Here is a 19080-nt window from a genome sequence, read left to right as displayed (position 1 = left end):
CGGGGGAGGCCGGGCCTGGAGGGGCTGGGGGTGAGGCAGGCACAAACCCACTGCCCTTACGGAGCTGTGCCGGCTGCCGCTGCGGCCACACGCCTCCCAGGTCAGGAACCACTTGTACCACAGGCAGCAAATGCAACAAACATCCCTCTCCCCAGTTATCTCACGTTCACCTTTCACAAAGATGCAGCTCTTTTCCTCTCCTGTCTTCTCTTTCTGCTTATGTAAGAGCCAAAGTTAATTATAATGAAAATATTAAGAAATTATTTCCAGGCTGGTGACGTGATTTTTGCTTCTGTCATGCTCCCCAGAAACCTAAATCCCATGCAGGAGAAGCATGCCAAATGTCCTCAGCTTCCATCTAATCCAGTCACATCAGCACACCCTGCAAAGCTACACATGCACGCCTCAGGAGCTTTCTGCTTTGAATTTTTTAAACCATATAAACTATAGCATTCTGCCTCATGACAATGAGTTTGGCACTTTCTGAGGTATCACAGCATTTTGTTTTATTCTGAGCTCCTTAGTATCTGTTCTGTGTTACTGCTTTAGAAAAATCTACCTATTATGTTGAAATATTACACACGAAGGGTTCTGAGATGCTAACGGCTGTTTATTTCAGTGGAAGAATCTGTTATAGCAATGCAAAAAAAAAAAAAATCTGAGCACTAAAAATAAAAGACATCAGTCGCTTAAAAGAAACATACCACTTTCTAACTAACAGAGGTTGTTTTTTTCAAAGTAAATGATGGCTGGTACACGTATTGTGTTCACAAACTGTGGCTTTAGGTGCTGTACTTCAAACCACTCCATCCTGAGAGTGACTAAATACGGTCCTGTTTTTCTTCAACTATGTTTAAAACAGCATATATAGAAGTTGTGAGCTTTTCCATAGCATCCTAGGACAGCAATGCTTCGTGACTTCTCTCTGCCTTGGGCAGAACGAGCAAACTGTGAGCAGGCGCACCTCCCCAAGCACTCACAGGAGTAGCTGTGCTCTGCTCTGTCATCCTGCCTTACTCGCTGCTCAGAATATCAATTCAGTCGGTTAAACCAAAAGTCTGCACTGCACTGCACCAAAATGGAAGCTATTAAAAAAAAAAAAAAAACACACAGCTAGGATCATTGATCAGGGAGTTTCATCTATGCTGATTTCTTTTTTTAAATGAAGTGAAATTTAAATCAGAGCTAGGATCAATACAGATTTTTCTCCTGTGAAACTGCCTTTCTCATTAGAAATCTACAGGCAATTAGATGCATGTCAGGCCACTATACGCAGTGACTTTGGGTTATATTAAGCACAGACATGTCTCCTTTTTCAGAGCAAGTACAAACTGCAGCTTTAGGGAGCATGGAGTGCAGACTCTAAACTGAATTCCAGTACTGAATCAAAAAATAACAGAACAAAAAAGTATTTTACTTAAGATATGTTGTGCTTAGGTTCACATCCCCAAGTGCTGGTGACCTCTACTGCTCTGCCAGGAAAGCAAGAAGGCACTAAGGTCATCTGCAAGTACATAGCTACTAAAATTCATTTTTTCTATACAAGGTTTATAAATAATTTGGAAAGGTTGATGGACACAGTAACGAAATATATTAAAGAAGATTATTTTTTTAACTGCCTTTCCCGGATGAAGAAAAGAATAAGGAATAGTATGAAGAAATTAAACATAGCATAAGAACCTGTTCCATGCATTTTGCTATTGCGAGTTAGAGGACTGCAGCTCACAGCCACATGTCACATCGCAGGAACTTCATACCAAACTCTGATACTACGTGATCAGGAAATACTCTAATTCTTATTCTGGTTAACAGAGAAGAGACAAGGCAATGTGAAGAAGAGGAAAATAATAAAAGTACGTTAAAAGGGGAAGAAAAATACTAATTGGAACTTATATTATGAACCTAATCCAACAGAACAACTTTTCCCATGAATATTCCCAGTGAATACTTAACACAGGGCCTCAGATGTACCTCACCACAGAAGAAGACGACCAAGGTATCTAACCTCCTTGCTAGGCTCACCATTTTGAAGCCTATTTTCAGCACTAGGGACATATTACTGTGAGTGTTGGTGCTGCCTTCACCACAGCACTGCCCATCACACTGCTGCCACCTGTGCTGCAGGAGCCAGCCCCAGAAGCTGCCCTTCTGGGAGTAACAACCAAACTCCCATGCCATGGCTGTGTGCACAACACTGGGAGCTCACCTGGGTTTTGAATCAAGAAACTATGAATTGAAAGTCACCTTACGTTTGTCCTTACTTACAGCGACTAAGAGCAAAGTCTCCCGAGATGCTTTCTTCAGTCGCAGACCAGCAGCAGCCCCTGCCCCAGGCTGGGCCGAGGGCTGCCTGCTGCCTGCAGAGAGCTTCCTGCTGCAGGGCTCAGTGTGCACTCACTGTCCTTCAAGATACAAAACCACTCAGCATAAGGAATACCTGCTATACAGCACTGGTATCTTACAATCAGTGCTAAAAATAGCAATTCCACCCCCAGAAATAGGCCATCTATTAAATAGTAATAATAGAAAAAAGGCTTTATTTATTTATTTTTAAGAACCCAACTGTGAAACAAAGGAACACTTTCTAATTTGCCTTTCTGCATTTGGAATGGCTATAGTGCTAGCAAGCACTTTCTCTAGAGATCTCATAATAAAATTTAATACAAAGCACTGCAAAACAACATCAGAACAATGCCCCTCTCCCGAAATGAAGGTTTGTTCTCATGTCCTCATGCTTATTACAGCATCCAGTGGCACACTATTGAGCCCTGACTCAAGAAGAACTTAGCACCTTCACTTCAGGGCAAGCAGCAGAAATGGAGCAGAAAAGGAGCAGAAACTCTAAAAGAAAAACAGAAAGATGCTTCTTGGGACTATCCTTACAAAGCACCACAACAGTGCTAACAGGATGTAAAAGAAAAGAGACTGACGCACAACCTGGGAAACTGCTTCACCAGTAAGACCTCATTTGGCAATTCAAAAAGTATTCAGAGACAAGAGAAAGATTCTACCAAATTTATTTAGGGAAGAACATCATTCCATACATGTTGGTGATGGACATCATGTGCACATTTCAAGGTCTTTATGAGATAATTAATGACAGGAAACACAAGAATATTATTTTAATTCCTCTTTCCAGGTTTGGGGACCAAGACCTCCTTTTCAGTAAGGCCGTCCAATCAAAGGAACAGCACTGGAAACTATCAGCACATTTGTAATATTTTTCTAATCACAACCCAGATACTTAAACTAGAACAGCAGACTGGCAGCCTTTCATATTTTTAAATCTCATTTGTTACATTTTAAAAACAGGAATTAAATCTGTTTTCAGACTCAGAGTTTCTCCAGTTTTGTAACATTGTGCAGTGGTATTTCTGCAAAGAAACAGTTTGCATTTTCTAACTGCGCAAACATGTTATTCTAAGAAGCAAAATGACCTAATAAAAGTACAGGAGAGAGACCTCAGAACACTTGAATTCAAGGACTTGCCCTGCTGTTTCTTGACTCTGGAATGTTAGTAGGTCACTTAATCCCACTGCTCTTCCATTTTCCTAACTATAAAATAAGTATATTCACTAGTTTAAGTTACAGTATTTATAAGTTGCTTGGGGAATTAACCCTTTTTACTGTCTTTGAGAAAAAAAAATTTCACATACCTGACTCTATTCTCTGAGGCACCAAAGTATAGGAGATAAGCATTCATTTAAAACATCTATTATACAAATTACTTCCTCTTATGATCGATAAACTATTGTGGTCCACATCAGTTCATTTTCCAAATCAGAATCTCAATTTTCTCAGTATCTGAAAGCAAACATACCTGATGGTCACAATTACAGTTACCTCTCTTTTCCTTCAGTCTCTGCCATCTATCATCTACTAACCACAAACACACCATTTTTTCTTCCTTTTCTTATCTGCATAGCCAAGAAGAGCAGATGTACTACCAGGTTGGGCTGGCACTGCTGTCCCCCTTCCTCAGCACAGATGCTCAGATGATAAAACCACACTCTCAAGAAGAAAGGTCATAGGCCTGTTCAGAAAGAACTAAACCTAAGGAAAGCAGAGCCTATAGGAAGAACATTAATAAGCCCGAGCTTCCTAATAAGGTTCAAATAAACCTGGCTTGCTGCCACTGCCAAACCACAGCAACAACAAAGTTCCCACTAAAGCAGCATCTTTAGTTTCTCCTCCAAATAAGTGATTGGTATTTTCCAGAGTAAGCATCTGCAACACCTGATACAGCTAAAACTAAATCCACAGCTAACATCAGCTCCTTCATGATATCTAAAGGGGAGCTAAAGGAAACAAGGGGACTGACTCTTTAGCAGGGTCCGTGGTGAATGGGAAATGGTTTCAAGAGAGTAGATTTAGGTAGGATATAAGGAAAAAGTATTTTACAGTGAGGGTGGTGAGGCACTGAGACAGGTCGCCCAGAGATGTAGACAGCCTTCAGAGGTCCCTTCCAATTCTAAGGATTCTATGATTCTAAGAGGCTCCTAAAAATATGAAAATAGTATAATAGAAGCATTTCATCTTTTTTAGTTTAAGACAGAATCTTCCTTATCACATGCAGATCAGGAAAGCTATTTTTTTTGACACTCAGAACAAATCATAACCAATAAACTGGCCTACAAAGAGCTTTAGCAAATAATCTTCTGAGGGTGACACAAGTTTCAGAATCTTCAATATCCTTAGGAGCCACCCCTTCAATTCAGTGTGTGTGTAAGTGTGCCAGTCTTTGGAAAAGACTTGTGCTAAATGTCTGTTTACTTAAAATAATATATTTGCCCTGGTAGAGAGGCTCAAAAGAACACTGTGACTTTCTACTACATGATTTCCCTCATCTGTGCCCTGGAAGGCACTCTTACACTTCCTTGTCACATTAGTAACTCTCTTTATTTATTTTGTCTCAATGGAGATTATAGGCTCTCACAGACACTGGTAGGATACAGATAATTTAAATTTAAATGATAAGATCCTACAATTAAAAAGGACTACATCTGTTTGCATTAGACTGAAGATTTCAAGCAGTATACTTTTCAGAGAAGTTCAGATAATAGGTTTGACATTTTGTATATAGAGCCAGTGTACATGGATCCACCTTTATTTCACCAAAGCTGATCTTCCAGAGAGTACAGAAAAGTTTAGGATATGAACTTTCTCCTAGTATCACTGATACAAAATACAACAATAGTTTTCTAAAGGTTGTTTTTCCTTCTTACTGGCCAATGCTTTGGACAGGAAACCATGTATTTGAAGGAGCATCCTTTATCGTGAAACTGCCTACGTCTATGACATGGATATCAGTCTCAAGCTTTAAGCATCAGCTTTACACTGCTAGGTCACACTATAACCTCAGATTCCACCTTAAGAAAGAAAACTGACCTATTAAAATTATTTAATAGTTTCAGAATCAAACGTCAGGCAGATTAGACACTAATAAGTAATAGCAGAAAATTAAAGTACAAATAAAAGTACAAATACCTGCTAATATTTAGAAAATGCATCCTTCAAGACATTGTTTAAGTCTTCATTCTTCAATATAGGCATTTTCATACATACCTCGATATTCTTACTGTAAATCTCAATAGACTGACACAGTAGCTATAGATGCAGTTTTTAAAGATGATATATCAAGAACTGAAGTTTGTATCAGCATTATTTAATATATTACTCTAGTAAAAGCAAATGATTAACATAAAATGATATAGCAGTGGAACAAGGTTCAATCATTCCCAAGAATTAAAAATATAATAAAATTTTAACAAGCTATTTAAGTAACGGCTTTCAATAGCTCAGTAAATGATACAACTAGTTATGCTTTTTCCTATAAATAAATCACACCGAGGGAATTATTCCTCTTAGGTTTGATGTTTTCTTTCCCCCGACTATAACAAGATCAGAGTCTATGTATAGCTTATTGGGTAAGGCAATCTGACCTGCTAAGCTTTGTTAAGCCGCACGTATCTGACCTGTTTGATGAGCACTCGCAATCATCCCACGCACGACGTGCTCACCCGCAGCTCCACGACGTGCCAGGGACCCGTGACCACTCGGGCTCACGCTGTGGCTGTCCCCAGGTCTTCTGTTGTCAGCCTATCCTTGCTGGAGCCACAAGGGCCAATTAAGTGACACGTAGCTCTCGAGGTTCTACAGCATGGAAAAAGGAAACTGGAGCCTGCCTGCCACATAAATTACTGCTAGCCTCCAACACCCTTCCCTGTACCACAGCCTGCAGCCTTGAGACAGTCAACCGGTTTGTGGCAGCACGGGGCTCCCAGGCAGCTCCCACTGTTCTTTCATAGGCACCCAAGAACTGGCTCCCATGGTGTGAGAGGCTTTACTGGTGCTGGCTGGCATGCATTGGGACACTCCAAAACGTTTTATCCTCGTCCCATCCTTCCACTACCTAACAGCGTTTGACAGAATGGCTGCAATGTGGCCAAACCAGAAAAGAAGTAGCAACACCACCAAATCAGTCCTTCCACTTCCACAAGATCTCTCACTAAACCCACTCCAGGAATTCAAACAACTACATGGTCAAACTTAAATCTGAAATTATCTTGATGACTGTTTGTGGTTTTCATGTGTTAGAACACCACCGTGAGTTTTTATTCACATTCATATGTAGATTTGAAACAAGTGTTCAAATTCTTCAGCAAAGGGATCCAGCGCTATCTGACATGGAGCACATGCAACAACTGTACTTAAGAGTATGCCAAAGCTTAAGAGTTATTCTGGAATGAAGCAGGCTACCTAGTGCAGAACTCCACGTGTAAACAAAAATGTTATTGTAGGAAAAAAACCTACAATATCTAACCAAAACAAAACACTCATGTGCCTCTTCTTGCTTTTTATTCGATTTAATTCCAATGACACAGAGCATTTTAGAATAAACATATCCTCACACTAATTTACCCCAGAGTAGCTGCATGTATGGGCAAGCCCTGGGCATGTCACTTTTTTTGGTTTTGCAGACCTGACAAATGCCTATACCACACAAATGCCATTGTCTTCAGTATTTTCTAAAAGGTCTTGTTCACAAGGAAGCAGAACTGAACAGGGCTCCAGTGACAAGTTAAATGGTGTCTGGCAAACCACCGGTGTGGTGGAGCAGAAATATTTGCTAGTATTTCTGTAAGTGAAATAATCCTTCAAACTATGCACTGTTATAATAATCTTTCACCAGAAACATTCATGTGCTGCAGATAACTACATTCCTAGCTAACAGAAAAGTTCTATTCCTTCAGAAAGAGAAAGAGAAGGAATATATATATATCTGTATGTGTGTACATATATATAGATATATACGCAGATATTTTAATTATCCTTCAGTTTGGCCCATAAATGGGTCAAGAAAGGATTTACAGGGGAACAAAGTACACTAGGATCTCCTCTTCCCCCCAGGGATGCTCCAGAGTGGCCAGACAACATAAGCTTGAGACCCAGAAAGGATGGACCAGAAGTACTCTCATTACTTTCAAGCTGCAGTGGAGCACATTGAGATCTAACTGACTAGTGAGCAGAGACTGGAAGACCTGAATGATCTGCTGACTAGATTTTAACTAACTGTTCTCAGGCGTAGATGTGTTGCTCTTCACTCAAAAAACATTTATAAACTAGGAATATGTTTTTCAACAGAGGAAGAAAGCAACAGCTAGTTTTGAGCACAGAGAACAGGTAACATGTTCCATATGCACAGAAAAAAGAGGATGTTGATGTCTTCTACTGTGGGCCCTTTGACAGCTCACATCACAGACAAGGCTACACAGATCACATGGAAGTGTCCCAGGATGACTATGCAGATTCAGGAGCCCAGAAATCAGGGCAATTGTTCAGTACTTGTCCTTATAGACAACAGACATTACTGCCACTCTTCCCCAGAAAGAAAACACAGCCATTTTCTCTTCCCGCAGCAAATTAATCTGCTGGATGTCTTAATGTCCAGTAACAAAGCTGTAGACCATCATCAGGAAATTCCTACAGCCTGCCTATTTGAGGCTGACATAAGTTGCCATTATTTTCATGCTCTGGCTTATGTCCTTGTCCAATGGATGTGTGACGTTCATACTAGCATCTGAATCACCAGAAACACAGAAGGAATGGGTAAAAATCAAACACCATAAATGATGAATAAATACAAATGCTTCACTGGAAGGTTAAGAAAAGAAGTACAATGTATTTAAATTGTAACTCCAAAAAGGGGGAAAAGTGGAAAAAATCTCCACGCTCATAGATGGGTCAAAGCAAGAAAAACTCCATTCTTTTCTCCTTCTCAAACATTTAAAAGGTGTTTTATGCTTGGACTGTTAAGGGTCTGATAAATTTAAGACTATTAAGGATTCATCTGCCATTTCATCTTAGTAATTTTGGAAGCATCCTGCACTATCAGATAAGCAGCTGCTACTCAAATTCTACTTAAAATAGCACTACTTCTTAGAAATTCATATATTTGGAAGGACTCATTTTTTTTGTAGACAAAGTGCCTATATTTTAACACAGTATTCTCCTACAGAGATAAACTGCATGCCATTCTGTACGTGTTGCTGACTTGCTGTCTAAGGCAGACATTCCAGTCTTCCAACTTACACAGTTATTTCCAAAAGATTAAGGAAAAAAAGAAGATAAACAATGCATATACTTGTATAACATTTTAAACATCGAAAATATATGAAAAGTTCAGATTAAGATCTATTTTTCTGGAACATGGATGCCAGTGCTCAAAGACGTTAGCTGACTTTGAGGATAAAATAAATAAATTTTGCTGTCTTCTATTGTATACTCAGCTCAATTAGGACATCTAAACATCGCATGCTCACATACCACGAAACAGTTAAACACAGATATTCCACATTAATTATATTTAATACTCCTAACTTCGATTTGTGGAGAGGAAAATTAGGTTTCCTTGGAGCTGCTGTAGCTTCCAAACATCATCTTATTTGGAAGCAACAGAAATGCTTACAGTGTTATTTTAGATAGAGTAGTGATGAGAACTCTCAGCATATTATTTATAAAATTAAATCCCACTGAGGGTTTTTTTCCCCTTGGTATTTCATTGATCCTATGTCAGGAATAATTGAAGAAAATGATATAGCTAAGAGAGAAAGTAGTACATAACAAAATACAACTCAGAATTCTGTTTTCCACATTTGAAATGTTGCAAATTTTTTAAATAGAACTTCTGTGAAATGGAAAATAAGACTTCAAGCTTTCCCAAACCACTGAGATGATATATAACAGCCCTGAATTTTAAATAATTAATTCACTAAAACAAATCTAAATGCTAAGCTCAAATATCCTCTAAAAAAGGCAATGATTCCCAAACACATTTCATGTTAGCTGAATGTCAGTCTTTGATTTTCCCTGTTTTACAAAAATCCTGGTGTCCTCTTACTTACGGATCACACACAACACACTGCGTACCCAGTGCTGGCAGCAGCCCACAGTGTCACCTGGAGCGTTTGCTTTCATTTGCCCCGGCGTTTGGTTGGCGTTTTAGCTGACGCCACTGGAGCAGCCTTTGAGAGCTCTAAATTGTTTTAGTGCTGCCCAAGAGGTTGCTCTCCAGCAACCTGATCTATCTGCCATTCAATGCACTCAGCAAAGCAAGTAACAACAACTTCAGTTCCCAAAAGTAATTTCATTTGCTTTAAAGAAAACAGACTGCACATTCACAAACTTAAATGGAAAACAAAGTCACAGTAACTGTACATGATACAGTACGGGATCAATCTGGATACCTATTACTCAAACTAATAAATATATAGCATTCTAAATCCTGCTTCCTAAGTTTGCATTGTCCAGCAACACTGGTTGTCACCAACATTGCTCTATAGCTAAGTAATTGCCCCATTCCTATGTGAAAGTCAGAAATACTCATCCCGCATCACTAGCATCATCTGAAGTCTTTTCAGTGATACTACTAGAATGCAAAGCAATCCACATAATCCAGTTGAGTTTTCAAAGAAAAATGTACAGATATCAGAATGTTCTTTTGTAATTAAAAATTTTCAGAGACATGTATTGTGTCTACCTTCTAAAATAGATGGGAAAACTTTTTCGTAACAGGTTTTCTTCCTCTTCTTCTTTGCAAGATTACAAAATTCTAATTCTTGAAAAAAAAGCTTCATTTTACATCATTTATTTTCTCCCAAATTAAACTAAAAATGAATTAAATAGAACTACACAAAAATAAATTGCAGAACTTTTGCATTTTTAAGAATCAAGATAGAATCACAGAATCATGGAATTGCTTATGTTGGAAAAGACCTTAAAGGTCATCGAGTCCAACCACTACCTAACCATGCTACCCTAACTAACATCCCTCCACTAAATCATGGCCCTGAGCACCACATCCAAACGATTTTTAAACACATTCAGGGATGGTGACTCAACCAATAACGACTGTTCCTATCCTTTCCTACTGGTCACACACAAAGTACTGATGATTCTGCTGTGCCCAAAGGGGAGGACAGTTTCCAAACTGACACTGTGAGCATCTTACAGGAAAAAACGCACAGAAGAATGAATCCAGATTACAGAGATCTACCTGAAATCTTTCAGTATGTTGTTTATAGAATGCATGGAAAAAACATAAATCATACATAGTAGAGAGATATAATGACATTAAAGTAATAATCTACACCACAATATTTACTCGATCCAGTTTTTGGGTGCTATGTTTTTGTGAAGGTAAAAATTATAATTACCACAAACAAAAGGACAGACATCCTGAGTTTTCTATCCCTGACAGCACCAATCAAATACAACCAGTGAGTTGTGCAGCACTTGTCCTCTTGGAATTCATCAAGAGCAACTCAAAGATTTACCAGTGGACATATATAACACAGTGTCAATTTTAATAGATCTTTATAAAGATGTAGTGGTAACTAATAGTTGTTCCAATGTCTTTAAAAAACAAACAAACAAAAAAAAAAACCAGCTTGAGATTTCAAAATGGTAGAAAGACAAAGTATCAACTGCTCCGACTAACCTCAAACCAACAGTCAATCTTCTGTGGATACAGAGCAAATGATCTGATATCCAACACTTCTCAGATTCAAATCCTTCGCTCCCTACCTCACTCACTACACCCTTCATCTGGAAATAACCATTTCCACATTTATAAACTCTAATTTGATCCTGTGGAGATCTCTCTCAGATCTCCTACACTCTCCTTACATAAAATGTTGCCTCTCTCTCCATCACCACACAATCATCTCAAACTTAACAAGACTACAGAGATGTATATTTAGCAGTAAAAGAATGAAAGTTAGCACAGCTTATGTTCAGTTATATCATCTTAAAAAATCCTTAAGTGAAGTACTGAGCAATTAATTTGTGCTAAACTTCAGTCAGTCTCAATTACATTACTCTAGCCAGATATTTAAATCTAGGTTTGACACTTCTACCTAAAAGCAATTTATATGTCCTCAAGAAAAGCCCTTCATCCACCCAACAACCCTGCTGCTTGCACTTCTGGTCCCAAACTGCTGACCATCAAGCTTTCCAACCTGGACAATGCTTCCACATCTGACCTCTGTTCTACTCCTCACATTGAAGCTACTGAAAAGATTTTTTTGGTAAATATTACCTCAAAGGGCTTCTTCTCCTTCCTACACCAGCTGAGGTGCTCCTGAGATCCACAGCTACACTTGCACATCTGCTTTAAATTCTTAACTGAACCTAAATAGGGATTCATGCTGTTCAACAGTTTGGGGTGCTGGAAGCAGTTAACAGCTTCATGTAGAAAGCTTCCCAATCTGGGTGCACAGGCAGCTTATGGCTGCAGTAAACTTAGCCAAAGCCACAATAGGCAATTTAGAATCCCAGACTAATAATCTACTGAAGAAAGGAACGCGCAATATTTCCAACAGTTCCTTACAGTGCCTATAGTGAAAGAAGAGATTTTAGATAGGAAGATGACCTAATGTTTAACAGCATTAGCTCAGGACTAGGAAAACTGATCTCAAATTTCAGCATCCAACATAGATTCTCCCTGTAACCTTGACCAAGTGATTTAGTTTCACCGTGTCTGTTCCCTTTTTCTGCATATGATAGATTATCTCCCAAATGTACAGCGAGGACAAACAGAAGGCTGCTAAATAATCAATCTTTCAATAGTTAAAATATTTCATAGACAGATTAAATCTACAGCATAAATATAAAATTCATATTAAGTAGACAAACCATTTAAAAAACTGTATTACACTCTATTGCACTGCAGCAAAAATTCAGGGGTGTAAACTCTTATTTTGTGCTTTCTCAAACGTAACCACATTGAGGTGAGAAAGACTACAGGCCTTTTTCACTGAGTTCTTAGAAACACTGAACCTCATTCTCTTATTTTCATAGAAGTGAGAAGTCTCAAAACTGTTCAAGAGGCTTCATCCCATTTTTATTAACATACATTCAGGCCAATTTTCAAGACATAAATTTTTCAGTTACTGACACAGCTAGCTCTGTATGAAACAACTCGAAACAACTACTTTTCTTACCTTCCCATATTCCTTTCTCCTTGAATCAAAATGACCCCTATTAATTTAATTCCACTTTCTAATCCATTCTGTTCAGATATAAAAAAGAATAATAACTCAATACTCAAATTTCAAGTAGCATCTCTTCAAACAGAAAATCTCTCCAGAATGCATGCAGTTCTTGTGTTCCGTGAACACGGAATCACATCAAGAGCACCTCCTCAAAACCCTCCACATGTACTGTGCTTCTGAATGCTTGTGAAACTCCAGAAGCTCCAGCTTTAGGGCTTTTGTTGAGGATTGGTTTTTTTTGTTTCTTTTTCAGTTGTTTCTTTCTTCAGCTATAAGCATGCACTGATCTGAAGAGCTTATTTTACCTATATGGCCACTATTTAAACATGAAAACCATAGTGAAGAGTAGCATCCCTGCTTTCTGAAGAGAAGGACTTCCAAACTTACTGGTTCATGCACTCTTGACGGTAGCAAGATCTCACCCTCTGCACCAGCACAGAGTGATATTCTCTACAACCCCAGACTGGTAGTGCAATGCCCTCACCTCTGCCCACTGCCCCGCCATGCAGGTTCACCCACCCACCTGCCCACAGCCAACACAGGCAGCACCAGGGCCCCATGTGAGCTGCTATCATGGAACTGTGATGAGGCTGGCTGCAGAGAGAGCAGCTTCCTTGCAACAGCAGCAAATCAGGCCAACCCGCCACAGAGAGGAACAGCCTGCAGGAAGACATTTAATCTGTGCAGACAGAACTGGGAGCTGCCATTTCTGCACACTTCTTTGAAGTGCACCACTAGTGACGTTAGTACCACAGTTTAGAATCCTCTGCTCCATAAACATAAAACTCCCCCAGAAAAGATGAGTAACAGACCTATTAAACATTTTGAACTGAAACAACATAGAATACACTGTAATGCCAGTACCCAGACTGCTGCTTTCATCACATTTCTCTACAGAGCTCAGAACTTGCAGTCGAAGGTACATGGCCTTTTATTGGTTAAGACAGGTATCCTGATACAGAATCCTTCAGCTCTGCTCGAAGACTCTGCTAAGACTCTGCTTAAAGACAGACAAAGATAGAAGCAAGGAATTATCATCTCTGTTCTTTGTTCCAAAGGAACGCTAAACAGGAAGGAGAAGAAAATGTAAAAGCCTTTGTAATTGTTTTAGTGCAGATTTCAAGAGAAACATCTAGATTTCAGGAGAAACATCTAGACCGTGAACTCAGCCTACTGTGGTTGGAAACCCCGAAAATTGGCAAACAGGGCATGGAAGAGTACCCTCTCCCCCAGGGGCAATACATATTTCCTAGCAGCTTGATCTATTTCATCCTCACAAAGAAAATTTAGATTAGAGAAAGTTGATAATCTCTCTTCCACAAAAACGCAAACATTGCTAGATAAAAGTGCAGGTTGCTTGGGATGTTTTATTAACTTTTTTTCTTGAACAATATTCTTCCTTTGATTGCACAGGCACTGCACAAGAGAATGTGATATCCACCAAGAAAAAATTCTATTTCCCTTTTTGCTTCAGTTAACCTCTGCAGTGTTGTTTCTTCCAGGCAGTCCTGCCTGGTAAGAGACAACAAACTTGTGCTCATATAACAGAGGTATGAGTGGTTATTGCTAGGTGATCATCAAATAAATGATAAACAATCTAATTAGCCAACTCTTCCCATAGGAACAGGAACAGCACGGAAATAAGAAAAAAAAAAAGTATTCTGGTTCAAGGTCCCTTTTTATTTGGATATGGCTTCATTGATACTTTGATTGCACTTTTTACTTCCTGCACCTATGGCAGAGAAAGAATATATCTCTGTTTTTTCGCAGAGCAGTGAGTCTGCAACTCCTATTTCCTTAAGAAGCCACTTGGTAGTGCACAGTGAGGGCTTGAAAGACTTATGGCCCCGTTCAGCTCTGACCCACGATGCTAAACCGACTGACGTCAGGTGAAATTAGGTCAGCATGAAAGTGCTAGTGAAGGAGAAGAAAATCCTGTATCTTGTTACTCTCCTTGAAACAGCAACCACACATCAGGGGCATTATTTTCCATCTTCCATCCTGTATGGTTGTGGTAATTTGGATTTTCTTCAACTCAGCTGAGCAAGTGTGGGGGAAGAGGAGGAGGAGGAGAAGGTACTAATCTCTCTAGAAAGCAGCACTTGATACCAAGTGTGTAGGTGATAATGACTACTTCTAGGGAGCTGACATAATACCAAGCATTTACAGTATAGTGAAACTTTACTGTAATAGGAATGAAGGTCCAATGAAGCGATTAATTCATGATTTTTATCCTATCACACCACAAGAGAGCCACAATATAATTAACTCTGAAGTGACTCTACAGCTGTTCACACAACCATAGTGAGAAATGGCATCATCCCAGTCTGACGACCAGGAAACAGAAAAGAAGGTATATTTCATCTATCTTCAATTCTCCAAGACTGAAAATTTCAGCTATTAGAAATAGAATGAAAGAACATAAAAAACACACAAGAAACAAATTTTAAATGAATTACAACAATATCAACACTCTCCAGCTCCCCACAAGTCTTCTACACAATTACGATAAAGCCATCCTAACAGGGAAAGAAAGCTGCAGTAGCTTTATTTACACACAAACAGTTGTGCAGCTATAAACATAGCTCACACGCATATGAAATATGGAGAAACCATCAACATAGCTATGACTACACTTTATGTCTCCACTTCAAATGACAATTCTCTTTCACCTTTATACACATGCACTAAACTCACTACTTTGGCCATCCCTACTCTCAATACACTAAAAAACATCCCAGGATTTTTGCTTTTTGTGTTTTGTTTTTTGTTTTTTGTTGTTTTTTTTTAAGTCTGGACCAAAACATATTTGCACAAAGTGTGCCTACGCTATACTACAAAACTAAACATTAACTAGGAGCATGCAACTTTGTACAGCCTACCATAAATGCCATTCATGGTGCAGCAACACTAACTGAACCATGTCCTCTTTTGAAATCTACAAATGTTTGCTGGAGAACTGTATGTTTCACCATAGCAAATCTCAGCTTAAGGTTTGCCAAGTAAAAATACTAATGCAAAGCTCTTTGCTAAAGCATGACTTGTTTGAGGTAGAAATTTCCTGTGATCCTGCTTATTTTACTGTTCAAATATTGTTTTTTTCCCAGGGTACTGGCCTCCATTCTTTACTCTCAACTTGGATGTCTAAATTTTTATTGTACTACTGAGTTATTTGGCACATGAAGAATGAGGTTAAGTAGTAAATGATTACCTTATCTTCACAAGATGAATTAGGCCTAGGCACAAAGGTGCCAAAAGTAATTATCGTATTAGATGTGGCCACATAAGAATCACAAAGTTAACCTCTGCACAACTACTATGCACAGAGCTGCACAGTTGCTGGTTTCATCAAGTTTTGGGCACTCAGATTTCTCATACGTAAGTAACAAATAAAGCTTGTCATCCACGTTCACATCTTTGAGAAAGCCACATAGCTCATTTATCCATGAACAGTCTCATGATGCAAAATCTATGTGGATTTTTGTTCCAATTTTATTTTTCTCCTAGGATACAGGTTCCACAGGTTCCTTATGATGCTGTTTTACAACACAAACCATAAAGTATTTCAGTTCTGAGGTTAAGTTGCTTTACTTGGCAAACTTGCTGAAGAGTGGAGTACAGCCAAGCAGATCTAACAAGTGCCTGCTGTCAGGGAACAGCGCACATCTCCCTTTGTGCCTTCATCAGGCTTTCTGCTTCCCATGCTTAACCACTGGGGCCTGCTCTGACCTCAGTGAGTGACACTTCAGAGAGCTGGATCTGTTAAATATTTATTTCAAGCCTGCCCATATCCCATTAAAAAATATTTCTGCTCTTTTTTTTTTTTTAATCCCTAGAAAGCTCACCATAGGGTTAAATGCAAGGAAGAGGCATCAGGGAGAAAGAGGATTCACTTTCTAATTTCGTCTCCATATATTTTTTCAAGGATCTTAATTTTAACTCTAGGATGTTATAAGATTTTTCTTTTAGATCAAATGGAGTTAAAAGGGCATTAAGCACAGAACATCTATAAGGTATCAAAACCAAATGTTAAAATTACATACAATCTAACGGTATGTTTGCTGTCCCTGAAAAGAATGGAGCAAATCCACTCCAAGTAGTTAAACAAACAAACAAAACAAAACCAAAACAAACAAACAAACAAAAACCAAAACAAAACCAAAACCAAAAAAACCCTGAAACTTCTGATCCTGTTTTTTTGTTTTTGTTTGTTTGTTGTTTTTTTTACTTTGGATAGGCTATTGAGGAACAGATCTTCAGGCCCCCAGTGTCCCAGCACTTTCCATCCAATCTCAGTCAGGTCTATGTGGCTCATAGGCTCCATCCATCCCAGAGTTGAGGCTTCCTTGCAGCCTACACCCATCAGATTATTTGTAGAGCTCATGTGCCCCCTAAAAAAGAACTCATAGCAGCTCAACGCTGAGTGCAAGGCAGGACTGAGAGCATGACTGAATCAGACTTGAAACCAGAAAGGCTTTTACATCAGCTGGTGCTGAGATGGAGCAGCAGCCTGATGGACATGCTCTTGCCCACATCAATCCCACCAAGCCTTACAGACATGACAAGGTAAATAATTATCTTCCCACAAGGAGGTAATTATTCTATTGACAGTGATTCTTAACTGACCACAATACCTCTCCAAATTCAAGCTATTATACTGAACTGTAATGTCCCAGTGGAGAACATCTACGTGGAATGCACATTTACCATGAAACATCAAACAAATCACTTCAGCCCAGAAACTCTGTGGTTTGCACAGGTGACAAAAAGTAAATTTACTGTGTTTCTCAGAAGTTACAGATCTGTTTTCTGGTCAGTTATTTGGCAAATAGTATCTCAGTATCTTTTATTTAGTACTACTAATGAAGCCATAGGCTTCCAGTCATTATTAATATTTCTTCTCAACACCGTGTGTTTTGTACCATGTGTTTATAAGCACTGTTTAGATTGGTTTAAAAAAGAAAGAAGAAAAATAAAAATTAGGTCGGTTGCAAACAATGCCATGGTTCCTAACAAGGCTGCAAAACTGTTAAAAAGGTTGCCTGAATCCTATTCCAAACAATCCAAATTTGAAATTGCTACATTAATATCAGTGATAGGGAAACATTTTCCCAAAAGCCAAAGAAATGCCCACCGATGTTTACAAACCTAAGCAGTTAAACAGCAGCATGGTTATTACATAGTGGGGAGCTGAAGTGGCTGCTTTGGAAGGAGCAGGCTGCCCTGGTTTTGACCGTCCCTGCCCACAATTTCATCCCACAGCCCTGCAGCAGCAAGGCTCTTCATCTGGGGCAAGGCAAAGCAGGAGGCTGACATCTGCAGATCGTGGGTCTGCTCTTGTGACTAGCTCATTCTGTGGCCAACTCCCGGTGTGCCTTGCAGCCAGGCAACATCACCTTTCCTTGAAACCTGCTTTGCTCTGCTTCTGCAGAGCGGGGACAAAGTTTTCTCAGATCTCCCAGTTTCCTCCCTTGTGCAGGAGGAACACAAGAACTGCTCTAAGCAAGGGTAGGAAGAATGTGGATGAGCTTTCAAAGTTTCTCCTGCATCTGAGTTGGGATTGTTCAAAGATAACTGCTTTAAACTAAATTAAAGAATACCATGTATATATGCATGTATCACAAAATACAAGACTGAGTAACAATACTAAAATTTATCTGTCATTTTTCAAGGCCATAATCAACAGAGAGCAACTCTGGAAAATTAGTAGGTGACAAAGACAGAATAAGTAAGTAAATCAATGGCTAACTACTACTTTCTAGGAAAATATGCCTTTCTTTAGAAGAAACTTTGCTTTTAAGATATCTTTTCAGCAGGAAACAAGGTCACCAATAACCTTGCACTAAAAAACCAGTAGTAAGTACAACCTGATGTAGCAGAAAAAAAGGAAACTTGCTAGTTTTTTTTCCCATTATCACCCAATAAAATAATGGAGCCTCATAAAGGCTTTCTTATACCACATTCATCTGAGTGCATTTCCTGATCTGCATCTTACATTTTAAAAATATTTCCTATTTGTCCATTGACTCAAATGAATGTCCTCTAATCCTTTCCAGGTACAAGACTGAAATCAAAAGAAAAATGCAACTTCTACAGAGTCCCAAACAGTCTTTCTAAAGTGCTCTGTGCTAACATACAGATTTCAACAACACTTAGAAAATTTCTGACCTCTTGCTCTTTCAAATCAGCTGCACTAAAAGATACAGGTCATTTTGCAACAGGAGTTCTCTCCATAAAACACTCTGCATAAAACATTAAGAAATTCTTCTAAGATATCCTTCTTTTGTTTTTGAATATGAATTAAAAAGCTATTTTAGAAAAAGACAAAAATTACAAAAATGGAATTTCAAAGAACTATTGGAAAGAGCTGTTAAATGCTAGATTTCTGAGTTACTCAAAGCCTTCAAGTGATGTTGTGGTCAATAATAATATTGTCTTAGCATTCAAAATTCACAGAGCAACATAAATCCTGCACCAAACAATCTACAGCCTACTTTATAGCAGAAGCTAAGAAGTTTATTATATA

The 19080-nt window shown here is 38.8% G+C and overlaps 1 protein-coding gene across 8 annotated transcripts in view; it reads right to left on the bottom strand.

The window, feature by feature from the left end:
• ATP2B2 (ATPase plasma membrane Ca2+ transporting 2) overlaps positions 1-19080 on the bottom strand; it is a 363788-nt gene that overhangs the window by 228007 nt on the left and 116701 nt on the right. The window contains exon 1 of one of the 8 annotated variants that reach the window (XM_010718403.3): positions 5488-5598. The exons of the other annotated variants lie outside the window; for them this stretch is intronic. The gene's annotated coding sequence lies outside the window, so the exon portion shown is untranslated. Of the gene's footprint in view, positions 1-5487; positions 5599-19080 lie in introns of those variants that run through there. 8 annotated transcript variants of the gene reach the window in all.

Source organism: Meleagris gallopavo, chromosome 14, assembly GCF_000146605.3.
Source record: "Meleagris gallopavo isolate NT-WF06-2002-E0010 breed Aviagen turkey brand Nicholas breeding stock chromosome 14, Turkey_5.1, whole genome shotgun sequence".
Taxonomy (NCBI): domain Eukaryota; kingdom Metazoa; phylum Chordata; class Aves; order Galliformes; family Phasianidae; genus Meleagris; species Meleagris gallopavo.
The sequence above is the reverse complement of the archived record's forward strand: the minus strand, read 5'-3'. Positions and strand labels throughout refer to the sequence as shown.